The sequence below is a fragment of the Zerene cesonia genome, chromosome Z (assembly GCF_012273895.1).
Source record: "Zerene cesonia ecotype Mississippi chromosome Z, Zerene_cesonia_1.1, whole genome shotgun sequence".
Taxonomy (NCBI): Eukaryota; Metazoa; Arthropoda; class Insecta; order Lepidoptera; family Pieridae; genus Zerene; species Zerene cesonia.
In genome coordinates this window covers 10,636,784-10,644,436 of record NC_052122.1, presented here as the reverse complement: position 1 = coordinate 10,644,436, position 7,653 = coordinate 10,636,784, and positions in this window count along the sequence as shown.

Genomic DNA, 7,653 nt, shown 5'->3' with positions numbered 1-7,653 from the left:
TATATTGCCAGAGTGCTGGCCACAAAACACAAATAATTGTACGTACATAAATGCAAATGTTTGGCAATTGCATCGTTCAATTGCGTATTTGCAAGTGTGTTAACGTTTATCTATATTAATATGGAGCTATTTGCCAGCTTCATACGGATACCAATTTATTTATTTTAGAACATTCCTTTGACAAATATTCCTTTGCTTTTCGTAGGCCATCATGAATTCATTTTCACCGGGATATGAAAGAAGAAAACCCTTTAATTAAGCGCCAAATGATGATAATCTTACCGATATCTAATATACCAATAGATTCGATTAAAGCTATTGAAAGTTCTAAGAAAAAAAAACAATTTAAAATGAATATGTCTCTTGACGAATAATTTTTATCGTTAAATAATGATAGTAATTTGATAGATTTTATCATATAGATAAATCTTCTTGAGTTACTCTATCTATTAAAAAAAAACCTTCAAAACTTAAGTATATCTATATATACATAGTGACAGAGAAGGCGACGTGTTTTATATTATGTAGTGATATGTTTAGAGGTATTTATCGCATCAAATTATGATGTCGATGTATATTTCATTGTTCACTTTTAACTGCATAGGAGCATATACTTTTAAACATTGTAACACGCTTTTAAGTCGTGTCGTCCCCGTAAGTATGTCTCTGTAATGAAATTGTGTGTAGATTTGCCTAATTATTAGACAAAAAGGATTATTATCGGAAATTTTATATTGAAACCAAAGCCCACAGTATCAAAATTGATTTTACACGGTTATTGTAATAATATGAATTAATAAGAATTTTTAGTCCGTTCTTCTTAACCCATCTAGTGATCACTTTTTTTCTGTTCTTTCAAAATGTTTCATTTATAAAGCACTAGCTGCGCCCCGCGGTTTCACCCGCGTAAGTCCGTATCCCGTAGGAATATCGGGATAAAAAGTTGCCTATATGTTATTCCAGTTGTCCAGCTATCTACGTACCAAATTTCATTGCAATCGGTTCATTAGTTTTTGCGTGAAAGAGTAACAAACATCCATACATCCATACTTACAAACTTTCACGTTTATAATATTAGTAGGATTTCAATGCTATAAAACTAAAAATGAATAGTTTGCAAAGACACGCAATCACATAAATAATAATGGTATTAAAGTCAAATGAATAAGTAAGTGCATTTATTATGGTCGGTAATTAAACTCGTCAGTCTGAATTTCTCTCAGTATTAATTATTTCACTAAGACACGGTAAGTATGCAGTAAACACGACGCTCCGAGGAATTTCTTTCTCTCCCGCTTTCTAGTATCGTATTGCGCCGTTGTTTACTGAGATCTATCGGCTTATAAAATTACCGTGTTCCCTAGTGGGGTATGGGGCAGATGATATACATCTTTCTCTGATCGATTCTTTATAAACAAGTAGGTTAGCTTTCTGTGGTTTGCCGGACCGAAACATTATTAGTTTTCTTCATATTACGTTTGAAAACTTTTCTTTATGTAACACGTCTAATTAATGTCATATAAATTTGATAAATGTTACGAGCTTTAACGATAACCCACACAAACACACACAGAAAGCCATTTTGAGGGTCCGAACCGCTGAGGGTACTACGAAACCCTATTACTAAGACCTCACTGTCCGGCCCTCTGTAAGTCTATCAGTCTGTCACCAGGTTGTTTCTCATGAATCGTGATAGTTTGTATTACAACTGTATTGCAATTTTCTGAATCGATGCCCAAGTAGTATTTCTGCTGCCGCTTAAAAAAAACAAATATAAAAGATAATAAGTAAATCAAAAACTTGTATACTCCGGCCATTTTTATCACGAGTCAACCCGGGACAAACCGGGGCAGGCGGCTAGTGGCAAATATAAATCAATCGGCAATCCCTATATACTAATATTAGAGCCAGATAATAGGGGCGTAGCAAGCCTTCCGGCGTGATGGCACGTTCAAAGAACTTTATCCAACCAACCTACCAATATTTAACTTTGAGAAATTATCTTGTATTATAATTACTGTGACAATTCCGGCCTTTATAATGTGTACACTACGGGCTGGGTTTCGTGATATTCATTGTTATAATGTTACGTATTATGAGTATGAGATTGGCAAATAATTTATGAGTATTATCTACTTGGCTTTCGTTGAAAGAAAGGAAAAGTTTATTAGTGAGTTATGGCCTTTTATGATAAAAATCTGTAGATATAACATTAAAAAATTTTATGATTATGATGTCAGACAAAGCAATTAAGTCATTATATCAATCGATGTAGTCCCAGGATAGAGCATTGCTTTACTCTAAATTTGTTGAATACATAATTTCATTGGAAAGACTTTTGGGACTTATACACGGCAGTGTAATTTTTAGAGAAAGTAGTAACAAAAATAGTATATTTAATATAATATATAATAATGATACGAAACAATATATATCAAAACACATTAATGATTTTAATTTGTCTTATTATCCTACTAATATTATAAATGCGAAAGTTTGTAATGATGTGTGTGTTTGTTGTTCTTTTACGAAAAAACTACTGAACCGGTTGAAATGGAATTTGGTACGCAGATAGCTGGACAACTGGGATAACATACAGGCAACATTTTATCCCGATTTCCTATGGGATATGGACTTACGTGGGTGAAACCGCGGGGCGCAGCTAGTCAATCATAAAATGACGGACAGAAATGCATATAACAGTTTTTACTAACGTCCTATCTTGACGATTCTTCGAACGAATCTTAAATGGAAAAATGCTTAATTATTTGCTGTAGAAAGTAAAAAAGATTGTTAAGCCGGGAGCATTAAAGAGAAACAAAACTAATCAGTACTTACTTTAGCTCTGCAGAGACAGTAGTTTTAATGGATTTTACCGCCTGCATCAAGGTCTAGGCTAAGAAAACTAATAATTATTTCAAAAAGAAAGAGCACAAAGTGGTCAAGCGGTTTGTTGGAGGGAAATTAATTTTCTTGAAACTTTAAAATAATAAGGACACTTAAAATGCAAAACTTGTTGAATATTTTTCGAATTCATTTTCTTTTGCGCATTTTTTTTGTGTCAGTAGTCAATTGTTATGTGTCGCCTTTTTCCTATTTGGGAGAGGTGACATGGGGTATAGAGGTATGTTACGGTGGACTGGACGGTACGTATCCGTATGTATCTAAATGGTAAATATACATTATAGTGAACACATTTTACCTGTAAATAAAGACGCGTAATTGTGTGTAACAAAGCTATTGATGGTATCGCTTTGTGCGCTTAGAAGTTCGTTAATAGAAAAAAAGATCGAGAATAAAGCACGGTAGGTACTAATTGCTATGGTACCAGAGAGATGTTCAATTTAGTTTCTTACCAATAAATATAGTCATTAAAAACCTTTAAATCTTTAATTATAGAGTCAACTAAATTGTCTAACTAATCTCCACAGTCCTATTGTGGATACTACGACAAATTCAAGAAATAATTTTATTGTCACCGATCCCTGATAAGTATACAAAGAAAATTGAATTTAAACAGTGCATTTAAAGTGGGTTAAAATTGTCTATAGGAGTCGGTTACATACAAACATACAAGCATGTTATGCACCTGTCATTATCATCATCAGCCCATATATGTTCCCACTGCTGGGACACAGGCCGCCTATGAGGGTTCAGGCCATAATCCACCACGCTGGCCAAGTGCGGGTTGGCAGAAGTCACATGTCGTCGAACTTCTTGGACATGCCAGTTTCCTCACAATGTTTTCCTTCACCGTTTGACTTCCGTTTCACTGAAAAATCAATTTATTTCGTGCACGCTCGCCCGGTCTCGAACCCCGACTTATCGATTTTGAAGACCGAGGTTCTTACCACTGAGCCACCACTGCTTTGACGCTAATAAAAGCGTGTTAAAAAGTCAAGGGTATTTTATGTTAGTTTTTTCGGGAATTGAATTCGTGTCGATTCAATGGGATAAGTACATCAGTCAAACCATTGAATCGATCCGAATTCAATGCAATTGATCCGATGGTCAAATAATAAATGATAAATAATAAATAATGATATAAATTATATCCGAACATGACATTACCATAAACATAATAATTGTTTTCCAAGCAAATGGCAGTCGAGTAATTAGATCGTCTGTAACTAGCTGTCGTCGAAGTGCCAATTAGCGATCGAGACTAACTGTTAATTATGTTGTAAGATAATGAAGGATATACATTTCTTATTTAAAATGGAATCGAAGTAATTTAATGTTAGTGTTGACTTTATAAATCTATTTATTTGTGGTAATAAGTGTTCTTTATCCTACTAGTATTATTAACGCGTGACTCAGCGATTAGGATCTCAGATGTGAAAAAAGTTGGATTTAGGACACGAGCATTGAGCCTGCAGAAAATTTATTGCTTTCTCAATATCAACCACCATCGGAGGATGAAAGAAAACATCGTGCGCAACAAAAACTATAATCGTCTATGGACTATCAGTTCGGCCTGGTGAATTATGCCAGCGACCTGATGGGCGGATGATTGTGTTCAGATTAAAAACTTATCACTCAAAATAATGTGGCTATATCTCAATATTAAGAAAAATCATAAGATTTTTTTTTTGATAAGATTTACCTCTATTTTTTATAAGAACCTATTATTGAGGATGGTGCCTTATTACGCGGGATTAGCAATTGTTATGTTAATTTCATGTTTGTTTACTTGATGTAATGCAGATTTCGCTTGATTGCGTTACATCGCCGGTACGATCCGCGGACAAGCAACAGATTTTTTTTTGAAGTGAAACTTCTTTAGAATCGTTGTGATTTCGAACCTGATGCAACGGAAAAACGACAGGTAAGAGACACAAATACAAAAATGTGTAGAGTGAAGCCGGCAAAGAATGAGACAGAAATATGCGTACTATGATTTACTGAAGTTTCACTTGTACGTGTGTGAATCGCACACACACCTATTTTTTATTTTTAATTTATTTATTTCCATATTAAAACAATACAATCAAATACAATCAAAAGAAATGGCATATAAATTTACACTAGGCACTTTATAAAGATACACTAGTTCCCAAGCTAGGATCCCCTGTGTTGTGGCATTTTTGTGACCCATTTGATTGAGCCACAACTTGGTCGATTAGGAGGCAATGAATGATCTCCGAAGTTGAAATTATTATAGTATTGGTTTTCGGTCATTTAGAAAATTGATCAGGTCATATGCAGATACGGTAAATATATTAAAACACAGTTTGTATAACTATATATGCATTATTTTGTAATAAAAAATTTAAAATTCTTCAAATTATCATAACAGAATCATCAAAACAGGTTTACTCAGTCGAAAATTCTGAGGTGGTCATATTGTCAAACTGCTTCTTTACTTGAAGTCTGTTGTAAATAGTAAGTATATTCATCACTTTACAGTTCACTTCAGTTCTATAAATAGGTATAAATTATACATACAAACAGGAGAATTCGCTTTGAAACATGAATTGTTGGAAAAATACACCTTTAATTAATGTTATAGTGTGGTTATTGTGAGAAAATTCTGTGAAAAATGTTCAATCATTTTTATATTTTGTATATCGTGCAGTTTGCTTTGTTTTACTTAAACAGTCTACTTCCTACTATTTTTACCTCTAATTTACATGGAATATTGGCCTAATACGATTTGCCGCTTGCCCCGGCTTCGCACAGGTTGATCCGGGATATAAATAGCCTATTTCGTAAAATCACCGATCAGTTTTGAGTTCAAACGTAATAAACTAACCATTTTTTTCTTTTCGTAATGTGTCGTACGTTTATTACCATAGGTAACGTCTAAAAAGCTTCGTTAATCTTTAATTCGTAATTAATAAAGTAACAATGAAAATAAAAATTGCAATAAATAGATAATGTAATCAGTCCATATTTGTTGACTGCTACACTGCAGGGTCACCGACAAAATTACAAAAAGTTCTATTTTGAGAAGTTAAGCTATGTACAATTTATTATATTACCCTCAACTGCCTCAATAGAGAAACGGTTGAAAGAAATATACCAAAGGCTATTTAGAGCTCCATGATCCTATCTAGAAACACCCACTAGTCAATGACATTGCTTTCAAGGACTCTATGAAGATGCCGACTAAACATTTCATTAAATGAAACGACTTGCAATAAGCCAGTATTTCATTTATACGTTGTATTCATAGGATTCCTCTCTATTTTCCTAAGAGCTTCTCGAACGTTCGTTGGATCAATATTGCTTCGATTTGTGTATTTATTGATGTACTTTGTACATGAATTGATGGAAATTCTTTAATTTGTTTAATACTTTCTGGCATGGCTAATGTTTTTCTGCCTTAATTCTTCGTTCAGATTCAGTCAGTTCTTACAGATTTATGTCATCGTTGACAATGGAGCCTTACCTAAGTTCTTAACCTTACACCTTTAAAAATAAATTGCCGAGTATAAATGGAATAGGATAAAGAAAGGATTGACGAGGAGAATAAAGGAAAGGACTGGGAAGATCAGGGAATGGTACGCGGGCTTTTGGCTACCCCAGACACCGAATGGACACTTTCGCACGCACTTTTACTTTGTACAATAATTGTCTCAATAATTTTGGCACTTAAAATTTTTATATAAAATTAAAAAAATGAATTGTTTCCTCTAGCGTAGATGAAACAATTTCTATAATTAGCCTTTATATGACAAATCTAATAATTGAATTTTTCTTAGATTCGGTTAGGTTTGGTTAGGTTAGTTATTTATATATAGGATAGGTTATCAATAGTTTGATTATAGTCAGAAAAACATATTCGAATGACAGTGGAGATATAAAATGGCAGAAGTACATACTAAAAATAGAAATAATAAAAAAACTACGAAATTATAGTAATACACGGGATCATCGCAGTAACAAACTACACACAAAATATGCAAACGCACCTGCTAACTGCATTGACATCCGAGGTCGGTTGAACTAATATTGTTAGTACGAAAGGGTCGGGCGGATCAATCTAGTTTGTAAATTTACACGTGTCGTTTATGGATTTACCATTTCTAGATCATTCGATTTTGGCGCGTTAAGTCATTAGTGCGCCGCTAGATAGAATTTTGATTGAACACGGTATGGCTGATTTATGAAGTGTTTTAATATTGCAAAACTTAAAATATTAAAGAATGATTTAATTAAATTGTATGCACGTATTAATTAAATAGTTCTGATTGATCGATATACTTATTATATAACTAGCTGAGCCGCTCTCTAAAGGGTGTTAGGCATCTAACAATGTGAAATATTCCGTTTTCCTGTTATTTCACATTGAATTATTATATTCATACCAAATAGTTTATTTATCTTAACAATAAATAATATATTTTTTACTGGGAAAATAATTTTTAATGTTGTTAACTATAAGTATCACCACACACAAACTAACGAACTTCACCTTTTTCGAACTTGGTTGCTTCTAGGCTACGCTTTTCGCTCTTGATAACTTCTCTTCTCCTTGCTGAAGTTCTAGGTTTAATTTCCTAGAAAATGTAAAAAAAGATAATATTATGCAAATCCCGAAGTCAGGAATGTGGTGGTGTTTCGAAGAGAAAACTATGGGCCCTGAGATTGATATATGGAAAGACCTATGGAGGTGACGGCCTTCCATCTCTTGTGTATACGGCGGTG